Genomic DNA, 20194 nt, shown 5'->3' with positions numbered 1-20194 from the left:
CCCCTCCTTACCCAGGTGGCTAGTGATGCACAGAACCCTTAATCACTATACTACCCTCACCACTGCTAATCACCCGTGATGGTTTATCTCGGTTCTAACAGGATATAGAAATTAAGGTTTGATATCATGTACACGTAACTATGAATGAGAGATAATGTTACGTTCTGTCAGATCTGTAAGGAATATATGTTTCCGTCAGTGAGTGAATGAGTCAGTCAGTCAGTATCTGTCTACAGTATATTAAACATCTCCTGTACACAAACAAGCACACTATATATGCCTCCTGTGCACACAAACACACTAATAACATCTGCTGTTACACACAAAAACTCTAATAATATCTGCTGTTACACACAAACACACTAATAACATCTGCTGTTACACACAAACACACTCATAACATCTGCTGTTACACACAAACACACTAATAACATCTGCTGTTACACACAAACACACTAATAACATCTGCTGTTACACACAAACACACTAATAACATCTGCTGTTACACACAAACACACTAATAACATCTGCTGTTACACACAAACACACTAATAACATCTGCTGTTACACACAAACACACTAATAACATCCGCTGTTACACACAAACACACTAATAACATCTGCTGTTACACACAAACACACTAATAACATCTGCTGTTACACACAAACACAATACTCTGTAGATGTGGCGTAGAATTATATATATCTTGCTAATTTTTATGTAAATCAGTCTTGGGTCTTTGGTCAGTGTTACGTGTGTATAAACGATCGAGGGCTAAAGCGCATATTTTATAAGACCCACACGACACCTTATATGGAGTAGCCTACCTATGACCTGCTCCTAGCCGTCCCCAGAGTACTACCACTAGTTAACCTAAGGTATCAATCGTGACCAGAGTAAAATATAGTAGTCCAGGGCACCACTAGTCAAAGGCATCATCAATCATGAATGAGTGCAAGTGAGCGAGTGATTTCAACGCGACAGCAACAACAAATCAATTAACACCAATAAAAGAATCAACACTACCGACAACTGGACTCCCTAACACAACACCACCTTCACTAACTTGAGGCTGTGTTTACCGAAAGGCTGAGAACGGGAGGAGAAGGTGGAGACGACAGGCTAACGTTTACCGTGCCCTCACCTACAGCACCTGAAGCTTGTAGCGGAGGAAGGGTGAGGGAGGGGGACGGGGGAGGGAGAGGGTAAGGAAGGGAGGGAGGGGGACGGGGAGGGAGAGGAAGAGAGGGGAGGAGGGAGGGGTGAGGAAGAGAGGGATGGAGGGAAAGGGTGAGGAAGAAGAGAGGGTGATGGAGGGAGAAAGAAGGTGAGGGAGCGAGGGAGAGACGGTAAGGGAGGGATTAAGAGAGGGAGAGAGAGGGTAAAGGAGGGAGAGAGATTTGGTGGAAGGAGGGATTGAGATAGGGAGAGAGAGGGTAAAGGAGGGAGAGAGAGGGTAAAGGAGGGAGAGAGGGTAAAGGAGGGAGAGAGGTGGGTAAGGAGGAGAGAGAGGAGGAAGGAGGGAGATGGAGGGTAAAGGAGGGAGGGAAGGAGAGAGAGAGAGAGAGAGAGAGAGAGAGAGAGAGAGAGAGAGAGAGAGAGAGGTGTACAGGAAACAATGTTCACCTTGTTAACACCTACACGAGAACCCGTAAGGATAAAGAGTTGAAGATTAAACTCAAACAAGTATTATAATTCTTCAAGCAACTCAGGTATACACACAAGGCATGGCGACTCCTAACCTCCTATTCTAACCACTGACTATTATTTCAGTACCTCACCACGACCAACACATGCACGCTCTGTACATCGAGTATAATAAAAAAAAAATTAAGGTTTCTACAGCGACATCAGGTAAAAACAATAAATGTATCTGCCATTAGTAACAGTTTCTTTAGATGAACCGAGTGTAACTTTATGTCTGTATTACCATCCTACAAACACATAAACCCTCAATGCACGAACACACAGGTCACCCACACACAACCCCTCCCCACAAACACACACAGCCTCCTCCACCCTCATTCATACATTCCCCCCCCACACACACAACCCCCCACTTACACACACACAACCCCTCCCCACAAACACACACAGCCTCCTCCACCCTCATTCATACATTCCCCCCCCACACACACAACCCCCCACTTACACACACACAACCCCTCAGATACACACTACCCCCCCCACAATAATACACACACGCCGCAATAGACCGTAACCACAAAATAGATGGTAATTTATCGAAGACTTGACAGCCTCAGGGTTTACAGGTATGTATGAAGCAGCTTAAGACTGGGTCAGGAGTCTCAAAGATTGGTAGCCACGTTCACTGAAGTCAAGTAAATGTGAACACTTCCAGTCATGGTTGTGTCTGGGTCCAAACACTTCCAGTCATGGTTGTGTCTTGGTCCAAACACTTCCAGTCATGGTTGTGTCTGGGTCCAAACACTTCCAGTCATGGTTGTGTCCGGGTCAAAACACTTCCAGTCATGGTTGTGTCTGGGTCCAAACACTTCCAGTCATGGTTGTGTCTTGGTCCAAACACTTCCAGTCATGGTTGTGTCCGTCAAACACTTCCAGTCATGGTGGTTGTGTCTGGGTCAAACACTTCCAGTCATGGTTGTGTCTGGGTCCAAACACTTCCAGTCATGGTTGTGTCTGGGTCCAAAACATGATCCTGGTTGTGTGGTCCAAACACTTCAGTCATGGTTGTGTCAAGTTGTCAGTCATGGTTGTGTCTGGGTCCAAACACTTCCAGTCATGGTTGTGTCTGGGTCCAAACACTTCCAGTCATGGTTGTGTCTGGGTCCAAACACTTCCAGTCATGGTTGTGTCTGGATTTAACACTTCCAGTGTTGTGTCTGGGTCCAAACACTTCCAGTCATGGTTGTGTCTGGGTCCAAACACTTCCAGTCATAGGGTCAAACACTTCAGTCATGTGTGTTGGTCTTCCAGTCATGGTTGTGTCTGGGTCCAACACTTCCAGTCATGGTTGTGTCTGGGTCCAAACACTTCCAGTCATGGTTGTGTCTGGGTTAAACACTTCCAGTCATGGTTGTGTCTGGGTCCAAAACACTTCAGTCATGGTTGTGTCTGGGTCCAAACACTTCCAGTCATGGTTGTGTCTGGGTCCACTTCAGTCATGGTTGTGTCTGGGTCCAAACACTTCCAGTCATGGTTGTGTCTTGGTCCAAACTTACAGTCATGGTTGTGTCTGGGTCCAAACACTTCCAGTCATGGTTGTGTCTGGGTCCAAACATTGGTCTCCAAAACACAGTCATGGTTGTGTCTGGGTCCAAACATCTTCCAGTCATGGTTGTGTCTTGGTCAAACACTTCCAACTTCAGTCATGGTTGTGTCTGGGTCCAAACACTTCCAGTCATGGTTGTGTCTGGAAGTCAAAAAAACACTTCCAGTCATGGTTGTGTCTGGGTCCAAACACCAGTCATGGTTGTATCTTCCAAGTTACAGTCATGGTTGTGTCTTGGTCCAAACACTTCCAGTCATGGTTGTGTCTGGGTCCAAACACTTGATCATGGTTGTGTCTGGTCAGCACTTCAGTCATGGTTGTGTCTGGGTCCAAACACTTCCAGTCATGGTTGTGTCTGGGTCAAAACACTTCCAGTCATGGTTGTGTCTGGGTCAAAACACTTCCAGTCAGGTTGTCATGGGTTGTGTCTGGGTCAACACTTCCAGTCATGGTTGTGTCTGGGTCCAAACCCACTTCCAGTCATGGTTGTGTCTGGGTCCAAACACTTCCGATACTTCCAAACACTTTGAGTCATGGTTGTGTCTGGGTCCAAACACTTCCAGTCATGGTTGTGTCTGGGTCAAACACTTCCAGTCATGGTTGTCTTGGTCCAAACACTTCCAGTCAACACTTCAGTCATGGTTGTGTCTGGGTCCAAACACTTCAGTCATGGTTGTGTCTGACCAACACTCCAGTCATGGTTGTGTCTGACAGTCATGGTTGTCTTGGTCCAAACACTTCCAGTCATCTGGAGTCCAAAGTTCCATCATGGTCATGGTTGTCTTCTGGTTGTCTTGGTCCAAACACTTCAGTCATGGTTGTATGGGTCCAAACACTTCCAGTGTAGTTATTGGTCCAAACACTTCCAGTCATGGTTGTGTCTGGGTCAAACACTTCAGTCATGGTTGTGTCTTGGTCCAAACACTTCCAGTCATGGTTGGTTGTCTTGTCTGGGTCAAGCACTTCCAGTCATGGTTACGTGTCTGGGTCAAACACTTCCAGTCGTGGTTGTGTCTGGGTCCAAACACTTCCAGTCATGGTTGTGTCTGGTCCAAACATCTTCAGTCATGGTTGTCTTGGTCCAAACACTTCCAGTCATGGTTGTTCTGGGTCTTCAGTCATGGTTGAAACACTTCCAGTGTAGTTGTGTCTTTGTCCAAACACTTCTCATCAGGTTGTGTCTGGGTCAAAACACTTCCAGTCATGGTTGTGGCTGGGTCCCAAACGTCATGGTTGTCTTGGTCCAAACACTTCCAGTCATGGTTGTGTCTGGGTCAAACACTTCCAGTCATGGTTGGTCAAACACTTCAGGGTTGTCCCAACCTTCCAGTCATTCCAGTCATGGTTATGTCTGGGTTAAACTTCCAGTCATGGTTGTCTTGGTCCAAACATCATGGTTGTGTCTGGGTCCAGTCATGGTTGTGTCTGGGTCCAACAACACTCAGTCATGGTTTGTCTGGGTCCAAACACTTCCAGTCATGGTTGTGTCTGTCCAAACACTTCCAGTCATGGTTGTCTGGGTCCAAAAAACTTCCAGTCATGGTTGTGTCTGGGTCCAAACACTTCCTAGTCACTGGGTTGTCTTGGTCCAAACACTTCCAGTCATGGTTGTGTCTGGGTTAACCCCACTTCAAACACTTCCTGGTAAAACACGCCAGTCATGGTTGTCTTGGTAAAACACTTCCAGTCATGGTTGTGTCTGGGTAAAACACTTCAATGGTTGTGTCTGGGTCAAAACACTTCCAGTCATGGTTGTGTCCTGGGTTCCAAACATTCCAGTCATGGTTGTGTCTGGGTCCAAACACTTCCAGTCATGGTTGTGTCTGGGTCCAAATACTTCAGTGGTTGTCAAAACACTTCATGGTTGTCTGGTCAAACACTTCAGTCATGGTTGTGTCCCAAACACTTCCAGTCATGGTTGTGTCTGGGTCCAAACACTTCCAGTCATGGTTGTGTCTGGGTCAAAACACTTCCAGTCATGGTTGTCTTGGTCCAAACACTTCCAGTCATGGTTGTGTCTTGGTCCAAACACTTCCAATGTCGAGGTAATTTTAGATAATAAACTTGGCGTCGTAGCTCAACCCTTTGAGAATGCTGCTTTAACCCCTTGAGCACGATGGTATCACCCTCTGAGGACGATGACTTGACCTTTAGAAGTCGAGGTTTAACCCTTTGGAAACGAAGGCAACCCAACTTGAGTATGGTGGATTAGCTCTCTATAGAGAGTTAAGTGAAGCAGTTTGAGCTTTCCACACACCATCAATTACGGGAAATATTAAACATGGAGGAACATGTTGTAAGTTCCTGGGGTGATGGTTCGTGGGGCTAGCGACGGTATGTCCGCTATTTCCCGCTAACATTAGCATCGTTCATTCCAAATCAACGATAGCCTTTCGCTCCGGACCACCACTAGAGAAGGATTTCATCATGTTCCTGCCTGACGTTCGACCTTGTGCTGAGTGTGGGTTAGCTATGTACTGGTCCCGAGACTTGTACCAACCCGGGACGAGTTTTTCACCTGCCCCGTCTTGACCCTCGGCGATGTGAATGGAATTTTTTTCTCTCTCTCTCTATTGTCACCCAGTTCCTAATATTACAAAGAAATATAAACAAGGAAGATTATAAATTGTACCATGGATCTCTAACCGGATTGTATCGTTCATTACGAGTTGTTAAAATCTAGGAAACCATATTAAAAAGTGTTGGCTATAGGACATATTACTGTTGGGCAGTGTTCAGTGGAGCGTGCCGTGTTCTCACTACCAGGCAAAAAGGCGCCAGCAACACGAAGTTAACAGACGTAGCCAACAGTACAAATAACAGTAGCTTCCACACAGCCACCCTCTTGGGCACAGCTGATCGCTTATCTTATCTCTCTTAGCTTCTTCACCCAACACCCAACAGTCCAAAGTCGCAAAGCTTCGCACAATAAACATTTCTCGTGGGTAAAGGTTCAACAGTACAGTACACCCAATCTAACGTTATTTATCCTAGCTGACTAACGAACTAAAACACACAATAAAAAAAGTGCAGAAATTATTTCAAAATTGAACTGATAATTTCCGTAACACAAAATTCGAGTAAATATTAAGATACACACTCCTTAACAAGACACCATAGTCTGCCTCAATATAGGTCCGTCACTGGCAAAATAAGTGAACGTGTCTCTCCCAGCCTTACGCAAGCAACAAGACGATGGAGGCAAGATCGTTCTTAAATTTACACCGAGATTCTATACCATACCCCGAAAATATCTACTACCCCTAACACCCAGGTACCAAACCCCGACCCGACGTGCCCAGACCCTGACTAAGCTGCAAATGTTCCGGCCAAGCACTTCCTGCTACCACTACCACTACCATCATCACCAGTCACCACAACTACTACCATCCTCAGTCACCACCACTACCATCACCAACCCTAGTCACCAACGCCACTACCCCCATCCCCAGCACCACACCCAGAACTACTACCCCCATCCCCATTCCCAGTCACCGTAACTACTACCCCCATCCCCAGCACCACTCCCAGTCACCATAACTACTACCCCCATCCCCAGCACCACTCTCAGTCACCATAACTACTACCCCCATCTCCAGCACCACTCCCAGTCACCATAACTACTCCCCCCACCCACCACCGCCTCCAGCGGCCACTTTCTACTCAGGTATTCAGCGAGGTAGGCCACCACCCGCCATTAACAGTGCTGCCAGACCTTTCCCTACCGCACACCCCTTCCATCTTGTCCCTACCTATCACTATCATAAAGAATATATATATATATATATATATATATATATATATATATATATATATATATATATATATATATATATATATATATATATGATGAAATGTGACAAATCAAAATATGCTGAGAATACATTTGAAGACAAGTTACACGAGTGCTCGTCGTCTGTTCACGGCTAAGTAATACCTAGTGACACCTCGATATAGCCAATAACGTCACACCTCGATAGCCAATCACGTCACGGTTTAAGATAACGTCACACTTCGGTGACTTCGATAGCCAATCACGTCACGGTTTAAGATAACGTCACACCTGGATAACTAATCACGTCACGGTTTAAGATAACGTCATACCTCAAGAGCCAATCACGTCACGGTTTAGATAACGCCACACCTCGCTCGATAGGAGATCACTTCATGGTTTAAGATAACGTCACACTTACGTCATCCAATCACACCATGGTTTAAGATAACGTCACACCTACGTAGGTCAATCAGTACCGGTTTAAACTAACGTCACACCTACGTCAGCCAATCACACCACGGTTTAACACAACATCACACGTCAGCCAATCAAGTCTCAGCCCTTAGATTACGCCATGCTAATAGAAAACACCACGATGGAACTGGGTCAAATTCTGAAGATGCTAAAAATTCTTTCCGTTTTCATTAACATAAAAAATAGTTGACCAGAAGTAGCTGAACACAATGGCCACACCACAATACTCCGCTTGTATTAGCCCCTATCAAACAGACAGTAATACTTATATAAATGTGAGCTACGTACATTATGTTTATATAATTACATCACCCACACTAACTAGACTATGAGCAGTGAGTAGTCATAATTGTTCATGTGAAAGCGTTTTTCCACTGAACTCCCTGCACCTTGAATGCGGGGTTAGAAAATAAATAGTGAAAAGTTATATGAAATTTTAATCCCCACATATTTTCAGCCACACACACTATCCGTATAATACACAAGCTCACAAAAAAATACAACATACACATTAAGACGCGTACACTTAAGATTAGCATGAAATACACAACATATACAAGCAGGGAATACATACACTGTAGGAGTCGGTACCTCCCTGTAATGAGGTGTTCACTATGAGTGTCTGTTTATTATTAGTAAGTTTTTAACCTTAAATATATTGTGTAGCTGTGTGTGTGTGTGTGTGTGTGTGTGTGTGTGTGTGTGTGTGTGTGTGTGTGTGTGTGTGTGTGTGTGTGTGTGTGTGTGTGTGTGTGTGTGTGTGTGTGTGTGTGTGTGTGTGTGTGTGTGTGTGTGTGTGTGTGTGTGGTGTGTGTGTGTGTGTGTGTGTGTGTGTGTGTGTGTGGTGTGTGTGTGTGTGTGTGTGTGTGTGTGTGTGTGTGTGTGTGTGTGTGTGTGTGTGTGTGTGTGTGTGTGTGTGTGTGTCTCGTCGGGCATCTGCATATTATAAGACAGCCAAACAAACAATTATATTCACAACGCATTATACTGTACATTCACCCCTTCTCCTAACCTCATCCTCACATACGCTAATGCAAGACACAGACAAACAGCAGCGCACAGACGCTATCCGACTGTAAATAGTGGACGACAGATTCATGGCCAGGTCTTCAGTGACAATGAATGGGACCCGACCTTCTGTTGTACTATAATCCCTGGAGGAGAATGCGGATTTACTCCCTGCTGGTGTTAGCGGATTACACCTCGGGAGGGGGGGGGGATTTCATTGATTAAAGGAATGTATTTCAGCGTATTATTCTCATTTGAGTCTATTATCAAAAATTCGCCTGAGGACAATATCGTCTACCTACAGTATATACTAATGACCTTGTGTGATGTACGTCTAGGTCACATACGACCCCTATGTTATTATCATATGGAAGCACGAGATGTTTACATAAATATTTAATCAAGGTAGCGACACAACTACAGTGTTGCCTTTTAGCGTGTTATTATTTCTTATGACAATATAGCCCAATACAGTTATTAACAAAATCTCAAGAACCGGGATGCTTTTTCTTAGGGGGGGATCAATACAAAAAACATTACTGTCAGTGTTGACATATTGAGTAGACATGTATTCTTTGTTCTAAAAATGTTTACAGTTAATCATGCTTATTTAAAATATCCATTTATATTTACAATGAACATGTTCCTTATGTTTAATTATTGCCAATTATTCTTGAAAATCTGATGATGTTGTCGCATGTTTACATATACCAGACACTCCTGTATTTATAGATTTATATCGTCCAGTATATTTACAGCCATACCTCAACTCTAAATGGTGTAAAGTAGTGATTTATGCTCTTGGCTGCCATGATGGTGGTCCTGTTTAATTATGGTAGACGGCCATGGTAGGATAATGTGATATGGTAGGCTATGATTCTTTACGCTTATTGTAGGAGTAGGTAAGGACTGATAACTTACAATCTATGTTCAGGATTTGTTTGTTTATTTTTGCATCGGAGGTACTGGTATGGCATCACTTGTATGATAGTACCTTAAACACATGAGAATAACTGTGCCAAAATTCCATTTCTAATTTTGCACTTTTATCGATATTTCAGGTAAACATCCCATCTTGGTATGTTGTGGCATGTTGCTGTGAGTCGTGGTGGTTAATTCAGTACATAATCTTAACCGACTTAGAACGTACAACAAGAACAGGTGGAACAAGACATTACATGGTTACCCCGAACAGGGAAATCTGATCAGTTATTATTTCAAGCATCTGAAAGCACAAGCCGGACAGGTACAATCAGTCGAAGTTGCATTTGCTGACACACCGATACACTGAACATTTACCATTTAGTGGTTGGCAGGCAGACACGAAAACTGTCTAAACACACATAATTGTTACATCCCCCAGTAAGTCAGAGAGAATATGAATGTATACTAATGTATTCAATAGCAGTTATTAACAAGAGATAGACCTACAGACTATTAAACAGTCATCTTATCTGAGGTACAGTCCGAAGCAGCAATTGCTACACCCCCCCCCCACCTCCCCGTAGCCATGGCAAGCAAGTGATAATGCCCAGATAGAATACAAAAGCAGAGGCACCCTCCTGGGCCTACATATATCAACGACAGGTTACTCCCATCATGTCCACAGTAGGAATGAAAAAGCAAGAGGAGAGCTGAGAAAACTAGACCGCTTTAAAGCGCTTCCTGAGAAAATTAAACTCCGCCTGGTGACATCATTTATCACACCGATATTAACTCACCCAGCAATACCTCTTCATACTATGAGCACCACTCAAATATTAAAATTACAGGTGGTCCAAAATGAAGCCCTAAGACTCGTCACAGGTGAAAGATACCCCTTCACCAGAACCACAGCCGAGATACATAGAGACCTGAGAATGAAACCCATCAACCAGCAGCTGCACACCCTGGCCAGCAGAATCTAGCAAAAGATAGAACGATCAGAGCAAGAACTCCTTCAAAGACTCCCACCAGATAACGACAACAACCATACATGGTTCCCAAAAAGCTACGAAATCTCAAAAGGTCCATTACCACCCTCGATCTACACGGCCAGACAATAGACAGCCTCCCTAACCAGCATCCGCCAGTAGGGTCGGCGGAATATGAAATAAGGCCCTTAAAACACCCATAAATGGGACAGGGTAGGCTGTCTCGTGCCTGTACCGGCACGTATTAGCTTAGCTAGGCGGTCAGCCCGCCCTCTCTTACCTCCTCCTGAATTTCTTCAACTTCCGAACTATAACTTCCTTCCCCCACCTCTAATCTTCCTTCATTCCTCCTTTCCCTACAAAAAAAAAGTGAAGGCCTGGCGGTTGGTGATCGGACAAATCCTTCTCCGTCTAAAAGTTGCTGGGTAGTTTTGGAAACTATCGTTCCTGACGATGTTGCGTTTTGTCAAAATCGGCCTTCGCTGGCTGTGGCTCCGGCTACTGGAGAGGGGGGGGGGGGTAGCAATTACTGTTTCTGGCTGTACTGTACAGCCTCGTAACATATTCACAAATACTAAAACAATTTGCTTCAAAACCCGACTTTATACAAACGAACCTAACCAATCTTATACTGGACACACGACACTCGCAATTTTGGAATCCTGTCTGCTATGTAAATCATTAGGTCTGCATACATTACAGAACCACACAAAAGAAAGAAAACTAGAATTACAATATCCCTAAAAAGCAATTTACGATAATTTTAAGTGGTGGATAGGTTGTTCGTGATTTAAATCACAGCCAAGATCACGCATATGACAAGACTACGCATAACGTAAACGATTAAACTAGCTTGATTAGGATAAGTTGGGTTTTAATAATGCGCATAATTATTTTAATAAAGACGCGACGCTGTTCGTGTAACTTTTAAATTCATTCGTTTTTTTATTTGGTAAAAAAAACACTTCTTACGTGATTCGTAGTGCGATCATAAAATAATATACTTTAACCATTTGATTCAAATTCATGTTTATATCACAGTTAAGACCGTTATTCAGTTACAGGTATGTTAGGAAAATATTTAGTTTACAATAATGAATTACGGTCCACTTACAGTCTATGATTTTAGCGTTTTATCTGGAAATAGTCTGTAGAACTTATGTAGACTGTATGTACGACAGTGAAACTTGTAGTGATTTTGGTTTAAACTTATGGCGGGAAGTTATGGATTGGTAGGTTTACTTAAGATAGAATAAATTGTGGGTGAATATAGTATGTCAACTTAAGGGGTTTAAAGGTACAGTACGTACCGTCGTGGACAAAAAGTTCGCTCCCTAGGGTGAAACGGAGTCCCGGGAATAAGTTTCCGAACTGACTTACTCTGATATATCTCGTTTGATGCGGCTTCATTTTGAGAAGAAGCGAACTTTGACCTCAACTGTACCGTGGGGTTAAAGTAAAGTTATGAGGTTACAATACGTCAAGTTACAGGAGATTGTGGTACACCAAGTTACAGTGTTACAGTATGTTAAGTTACGGTACACAAGTTATGAATGTCATGGTACGTTAAATTACGGAGGAATTATGTTGCATCAAGGTACGAGGCTGTGATTGATTATTATGGTATGTGAAGGGATGACGTTTCAGATATACTGAATTATGGGGTTTATTGAGGGTACGTTATAGGGGTTACAATAACACTGTGCAAGGTTTAAGAGATTTATGGGATTATAATTCGTTATAACATACACAATTACGTTTACCTTTTTACGTAACACTGAAGATTCGACGTCACCTTATGATAACCTTTACACCAAATGCTTACATTGTGAAGAAAATTAGTGAGTGAAAATGAACAATGCTTAATTCTTCAACTTGGTACAATCAATGCGGCACCTTGTGTTATCCTGGCCTTTGTAAGACGAACACATTAACATCGTTACCGTAAATTTTATTCAGCTGAAACCCCTTCCAATTAAAGGGTTAAATATCTTCTTGAGCTATCCTTGGTTATATCGACTTCCTATTTACCATTGCAATGTATTTACTGAACCAGTGAGCCTTTATATACCGATATAGACCGGTAACCTTGTCCGTAATTACTCTCGTATAACGGAGACTCTGAAATCGGAAATATAAAAGCAAATTTTGAAGTATTTTGAGGGAGAATACTGTTTAATGAACCACCTGTGAGTGATACAAATGAGCACCAAGCATGTGCGCCCACAGAGGTTGTTACACTCAGTCTCACAGTCTTAACTCAAAAGGAAAAAAACAACTAATGGTAACCCCCACACCTGTGTTATCATTTAAAACACGTACTCACTTTTTGTAGTATGTTGGGAAGGGGTCACACCTTGGGGCACTGCTACAGAGCACTACAGAGTACACTTGGACTGTCACCACAACAGATATAGCACCATTCTCCACTTCCACATCACACTCGAAGTAACGCCAAACTAAATTGACAAATCTGGCCAGGGAGTCAGTCGCGCGCTCCCACCTGTCTGTGGAGGGGAAAACATCTCTTACAGCAGTAAACTGCCTAATATCAACAGTCCCTACTTGAAAAACTTGATGTTGCTAATGTTATAATGTATTATTGCGCTTTAACAACTACAAGCGCGTAGTCTAGGTTAGTACTTACAATACTCATCAACAATTGAAAATTAAACATTAAGATTCTGCTTTGATATGTGGTCTTAACAATTCCTCATTTTATTTTTATCTTTGAGAGTAAATTCACTTATTAGTACAGTAATATAAACTTAAACATCAGAATAGTGAACTATTTAAATATAAATGACTCTTACAATTAAGCAGGAACTCTGACAATAACAGCTACAATTATTGAAACTTAATAACTTTAGCTTATTTTCCTCTTCAAAGAAATATAAACGTGTAGTGAAAACAAAGATGCTCTCCTTCAGGCAAATTTGGACAAGGTTCACACCACAACAAAAGTTACTGCCAAACTAAATGTCAGTTTTTTCTTCAAAAGATTCGAGACAAGCATCGTCTCTACAGCACATTAACCGGTATGTTTGAGAAAGAAACATTGTAGATAAAGGCGTGTGTGTGTGTGTTTAACATACTGTAAGTGTTTGAACCATGAACGTTGACTTGAATAGCAAACTTTCTAAAAGTAAAAGAATGAAAAAAATATAAATTCATTGCCAAACACAACCACGTATACAACCATGAAAAACACACACACAAACGCTACCACACACCGCAATTCTTCAATGCTGCCTTTCACACTGATAGTAGTAATATCCATAAGTAATATTTATTATTATTATTATTATCAACTTATCCAGATAAACACCTCACATCCACTGTGACTAGGCCATGTGGACTACAGATAGCGCTTCAGGGTGTTAAGTGGTTCGAGTACTGTACTGAGGAGCTCCAACAGCTGACCCCACACATTGAGTCACTGGAATGATGAAGTAAATACACAAGCTATTCACAAACTGACTGTATGGCTAGCTGACAATGAGATAATGAGAGTGGAAATCCCCCTAAATGGATAATTGCCTGCTGACGACAGTGAACAGAAGTTGTGTATAGTTACTGTTATTTAACAGTGGTTCCCAACCTGTTTCATTTCAGCGCCACCCTTTCGTGGAACAGTGGTGGCAAATACCCTGTTCTTATTATATTATATTCTACAATACGTCAAAGATAAATGCAGTTAAATCTCTTTATAATTTCCCTACCGCCTATCAGCCTACCTGATTTAAAGCAAGTAATTACGACCAATAAAATATATGGAAAACCCAATAAAAAATGAATCAGTATTTTTATATTTAAATCTCTTTTATTTTTTTTATTTATTTTTTTTTTTTACCATTATGCAATGGGTTTTTTTTAAACATGAACAATTAAAGGGATTGTACTTGGGCAGAAAACGCCCTCCATAAACAATATATTTATGGGTGTGCAATATTCCTAAGGCACATGAAAAATAAAATTTTATTTATTTGAACAGAAAACATCTTGCATGAACAATTTGTTTATAGCTGTGCAACATTCCTAATGCACATTGAAAATAAATATTGAGTTTATTTAAACAGAAAACACCTGTGCTTCAGTGACTTCTTTGAGCTTGATGACAAAAAAATATATATATATATATACAGTATATATATATATATATATATATATATATATATATATATATATATATATATATATATATATATATATATATATATATATATATATATATATATATACGAGGACTGTCTGGAAAGTATGCAGCCATTTACTATTAAAAAAAATATTGCTGACCTAGGACAATGGCACCTTAGTCCCCTTCAAGGTACTCCCCTTGGGACCTCACACACTTCTCCCAGCGTCCCTTCCACTTTTCAAAACAGTCTGCAAAGTCCTCTTTCGGGATCTTCATCAGCTGCCTCATCGCATTCTCCTTAATCTCGTCCACGGTCTGAAATCTCCTCCCTTTCAACGGCGATTTTAGCTTTGAGAAAAGCCAGAAGTCGCAGGGAGCCAAATCTGGGCTATAGGGGGGCTGAGAGACCTGGGTGATAGCGATGTTTTGCCAAAAAACCCTGCACGAGACGTGAAGAATGGGCAGGCGTGTTGTCATGATGAAGCTGAAGCTGCCAGTCACCACTTGCCTACAGTTGCAGTCATTTTCTTCTTACCGTATCCCTCAGCTGGCGAAGAACTTCGATGAAGTACTCCTTTGTTATTGTTTGGTCATTGTAAATGCAACGGTCACACAGTACCCACACTCACTCAGTGGCGTCTGCCCTGACAGTTTTCTTGGCTTGCGGCTCCTTCAATCTTGAGCTGTGACCCCCTTGTGGGGCGAGCGTCCGCCAGCTGCAAGTAAGGACACTCGACCGAGTAGTGCCCCTTGAGATGCTTATACACCTCTATTAGGTCACCCCTTGCCCGTCTGTAGTATAAGCTAGGCAAGTTCAGGCGCTCTAATCTCTCAGGGTAGCTGAGGTGCCGAAGGCCGGGCACCAGTCTGGTGGCCCTCCTTTGAACATTTTCAACCAAGTAACAGTCCCTAGCATATCTTGAGAACCAGACGGGGTGACAGTACTCCAGATGGGGAAGCACTTCACTCTTGAAGATCGTTACGAGGGGCGGACTGTCTAGATATCTGAATGACCTTTTTATAAGACCCAATAATTTATTTGCCTGGTTTACCTTCTTCTCGCAATGGCCCGAGAACTTCAGCTCATTGCCAACATACACACCTAGGTCCTTCTCACATTCAGTCTCAAGTAGTGCATTTTCTTCCTCCCGTTGGGACATATGATACGCCTCCTTACCGTTGGTACACCCCAGGTGCATCTTCTTACACTTCGTGACATTGAATCTCAGCAGCCATTTCTTCGACCATTCCTGGAGCCCACAGAGGTCCTTCTGCAGCTCTTCACAGTCCGCTTGGTTCTTAATTTCCCGAAATAACTTGGCGTCATCGGCAAACATTTGTATCGAGTGTACAATGTCAGGCATGTCATTTATGAAACAAACAACAGTGGAGCCAATACACTGCTCTGTGGTACCCCACTTGTGACAAGTACGAATGACGATTTCGTGCCATGAATCACCACACACTGCTTGCGGTCATGTAGAAAGTCTTCTATCCACGCTAGGACATTTCCCCTTCCAGTTTGATTTTCAGCCTTTCATGGGGTACACTGTTGAAAGCCTTGGCAAAATCTAGGTAAATATTGTCGATATTACCACCGCATTCCAGAATATGGGTCCAAATATCCAATACCTTGAGCAATTGTGTTAAGCAGGAGCGCCCCAGCATAAAACCGTGTTGGCAATCTTTTACAAGGTTGTTTCGTATTAGATGTTCCATTGCGGCATCTCTGATAATACTCTCAAGTACTTTACATATTATGCTGGTCAGGCTCACCGGTCTATAGTTGTTCATGGAGTGATGATTGCCCTTCTTGAAGATAGGACTCACATAAGCCATTTTCCATTCACTGGGGACCATTTGTTCATCCAGGCATTTACAAAACAGGATCTTCAGGGGCTCAGCAAGCTCATTGCACAACTCTCTTAGCACACTAGGATGCACCATGTCAGGGCCGGGACTCTTATGGACCTTTAGCCTGGACAGTTTATTCCTAATACCCTCTTTTGTGAACACAATGTGGGTCAGTGCTGTGTCGAACTGTCTGTCCTCAAACGCAAGGTTAGTTGCATCCTCTCTTGTGAACACCGAGGAAAAGAAGCTGTTCAATGCCTCAGCTTTATCCTGGTCAGAATCTGCATAACTACCATCCTCAAGCCTCAGGTCTGATACTCCTACTCGCATTTTCAATTTCGACTTTGCATAGCGGTAAAATGCCTTTGAGTTTGACTTGACCTCGCTTGCAACCAGCCTCTGGAACTCCTTTTCAGCCCTTCTACACTCTATCTTTGCCTGGTTTGTGGCACTCGCCTAATGCCTATCTTTCAGGAGCATGAAGTGGAATATTATTACCCCTTATTAGAAGCAACATTAACACACAGGGAAATACTAATGCACATTCCATTAAAAAAATAAATTAATGCATTGCATTTGGAACCATTTCCACTAAAAGCGAATGAGGGACTATTAATTCTGAAAAGACAAACTGAACTAATAGTAGTATCAGAGGATTTTTTATTAGTTGCTGTGGCTAAGCATGAAATCCTAAATCATTGTAAGTCAACATATTTGCATTTGCATGTTTGTCCGGCTTATGCTTTAGCATTCACTCGGGCAGATGAGGCTGCATGTGAATTAGCTATGTTAAAAACTAATGCTCTACAACAATGTGTATATACTCCAATACCACATAGGTTAGTGTTTCAAGCACATGTCAATAAGGTGCAATATTTCTTTTAACCAAATCAAACCAATGTGATACTTATATGTCAGGATGTAGGCAAACATTTAATGGTAGGTTATCATATAGCACCAGACTATTGTGAAATTAGCAGTAATGCAATCACAACCTTGCTTACTCACCATCATCTTGCATTTGTCACAAATATTACGTCTGAGCTGCTTTTGTGTCCTGGTGGCCCAGAGGTAACGTTCCCCGGTCACAGTCATAAGATCGTGGGTTCGAATTCTGGCGGGGTGAGGTGTTGATTTTTTATATATATATATATATACAGTAGTACCCCGCTTAACGCGGTCAATAAAACCCACAGGGTACCGTGTTAAGTGAAAACCGCGCTAAGTGAACAACAGAACATATGGGATTAATTCCAATAGAAACTGGCCCGACCCCCAAACTCCACTTTTTGACGACACATAACTATGTTGTAGTAAAAATTCTATCTTAACTTTATGATGGTATGAAAAAACAAGTAATATAGAAGAGGTTAGGTTAGGAAAAATAAAGGTTAAGTTAGGAAAACTAAAAGTTATGTTGAACACTTACGTTGGTAGAAGAGATGGGTCGGCGTACGGGGATGGAGGCTGGTTCCGAGGCAGAGGGCAGGCTACTGGCCCTCAGGTGAGTCACCATCACTGTCACCCACACTTGTTATGGCCTCCGTGACAAATCCCTCAAAGTCATCTTCACTGTCTCTACCTCTGTCACTATCACTGGCTTGGGCTGGCTGTGGTGGGTTGCGGGCGAAGAACTCGGTTATGCTTTTTTGACGGCTGGTGTTTATGTTGTCTTGATACACCGTAATGTACGGCTACATAGCCTGCACCAGCCGGGTATGGAAGACTTCATTGTCGCGGGAAAGGAAGGACTTCATTTTCTCTGCACACTCCATGGCACCCTTAATATCACTATGTGTTGAACTGTGTTCTTCGGAGAATGACGCACCTTCTTCCTCCTCTTCACTGACGTGATCTTCTTCCAACATCTCGTCGGCAGTCACTTCAGGATCTCTGATCACCTCCAGGATGTCTTCGTTGGTGGTCTCGGAGAAGCCTTCAATTGTAATATTGAGCGCAGCTTCTCTGGCAAGGTCCACTGCTACTGCAACAGTCTGAACCTCACCAGTCATAGGTTCACTCCTCCTCTCACCTGGTATGCCATGCAACACATGACTCCATGCGTGACGAATCGTAGCAATAGACAGCTGATCCCATGCCTCCACCAAGAAGTCTACAGCTTGTTTGACGTTAAACTTCTTCCAAAATTGTTTGACGAGAACTTCTTGAGTCGCCACCTCTTGTTCCTTGTCCTCGTCGCTTTTACTCTCGCTGTCGGTGTCACCCAGCTTACGCAACTCATCCTTGGTGTTGGTAGAGTCGCTCAGGAGCTTGAACTTCTTTGCAGAGTACACAGCTTTCACATTGCAGATCAACTCCTGGTCCATGGGCTGGATTAATGACGTAGTGTTGGGAGGAAGGAAGACCACTTTTACGTTGGGGCGACGATCCATAAGTAGGGGCGAGTGTCCAGGTGCGTTGTCAAGGAGCAACAAAATGTTGAATGGAACATTCTGTTGCTCGCATAATTTCTTCACGTCAGGAACAAAACAGTCGTCAAACCAGAAGAGGGACAGAGAAGAGGACATCCACGCCTTACGTGCGGTTAGCCAGTGGACATTAAGCTTGTTCATGTCCATATTCTTGTAGGCGTGCGGCTTGCGGGCTGTGTGAATCACCGATAACTTTGGTTTACAGGTACCGGAGGCATTGGTGGTAAACAGGACGGTGATGCGTTCCTTCTGCATCTTCCGGCCCCGAATCTTGCTGGCATTCTTTACAACAAAGGTCTTGGACGGTAGCTTTTTCCAGAAAAGACCAGATTCGTCCATGTTAAACACCTGGTCGTCGGTGTACTGTCCTTCCCCCATAATCTCACGTAAGAACGGAGGAAAATGTCTAGCCGCCACACATTCAGCACTCGCTTCCTCACCACCAATGTTGATGTTGGTGATCTTGTTCCTCTTCTTAAACCTATGCAGCCAACCAGAGGAAGCATTGAAGGGTTTGGGCTCTGCAATTCCCAGCTTACCTGACACTGCTGCGTATCGCTCACGTGCGCACTCCTGCACTGAGCGCGTGTCCACCGCCATGTTGCATCGCGCCTGACGAATCAAATAACTCACCAGCAAAGTTTCCACTTTTGCCAGCACCCTGTTCTGGCAATACCTGATCGTTGAAGCACCTGCAGACTTTGTGATTTTCATGTGCTCTTTGATCTTGGCTGCATCCTTCTTGATAGTGCGAATCGTAGATTCGTTGACGCCATGCTGGCGCGCGAGATCAACTTGCCGTGTTCCTTTCTCCAAATCTTGAATGATCTGGTACTTCACTTCGTAGCTTAGACCACGGCGTGTCTTCTTGGGCTTAGGGTGGCTGGGTCCAGGTAAGGAAAGGTCTCTCTCTGGTGGCGGTGGTGGTCCGGCGGAAGCCATTTCACAGAACAATGGGTTCACGTATACATGGAGCAGCCTGGAGGGATGAAACTGCCGCGGCTAGGTCAAGCGTCATCTTTCCTCCCTCCCTCCCTCCCCCGGGGGGTCACGTCATAATACTTTAAGCCAATTACAGCTAGCAGCAGAGGGGGGTAAGGATGCATGGCCAATCACAGTCCGATACGTCATAGGACGTCAGTGATAACGCAACAAAGACACACACTGCGCAAACCTTACCACGCGGCTTGCCCAAGCGGAGGGAGGAGGCGGGAGCAGTCGGGTGGGGCGAATCTGAAAATAGCGTCTCAAGCGGGACACTCACCGCGTATACGTGGAAAAAACCCGCATTAAGTGAAAGTTCGGCTCTGGCGAGGCACCGCGTATACGGTAAAACGCGCTAAGCG

The 20194-nt window shown here is 43.4% G+C and overlaps 1 protein-coding gene across 1 annotated transcript in view; it reads right to left on the bottom strand.

Annotated features, from left to right (window-relative positions):
* Positions 1-12973, bottom strand: part of LOC121871380 (calpain-C-like) — a 140160-nt gene extending 127187 nt beyond the window's left edge. The window contains exon 1 of the mRNA XM_042373603.1: positions 12751-12973. The gene's annotated coding sequence lies outside the window, so the exon portion shown is untranslated. The remainder of the gene's footprint in view (positions 1-12750) is intronic.
* Positions 12974-20194: the final 7221 nt, after the last annotated feature.

Source organism: Homarus americanus, unplaced genomic scaffold (genome assembly GCF_018991925.1).
Source record: "Homarus americanus isolate GMGI-L3 unplaced genomic scaffold, GMGI_Hamer_2.0 scaffold45698, whole genome shotgun sequence".
Classification (NCBI taxonomy): domain Eukaryota; kingdom Metazoa; phylum Arthropoda; class Malacostraca; order Decapoda; family Nephropidae; genus Homarus; species Homarus americanus.
Note: the sequence above shows the minus strand (reverse complement) of the source record. Positions and strands in the feature narration are given on the sequence as shown.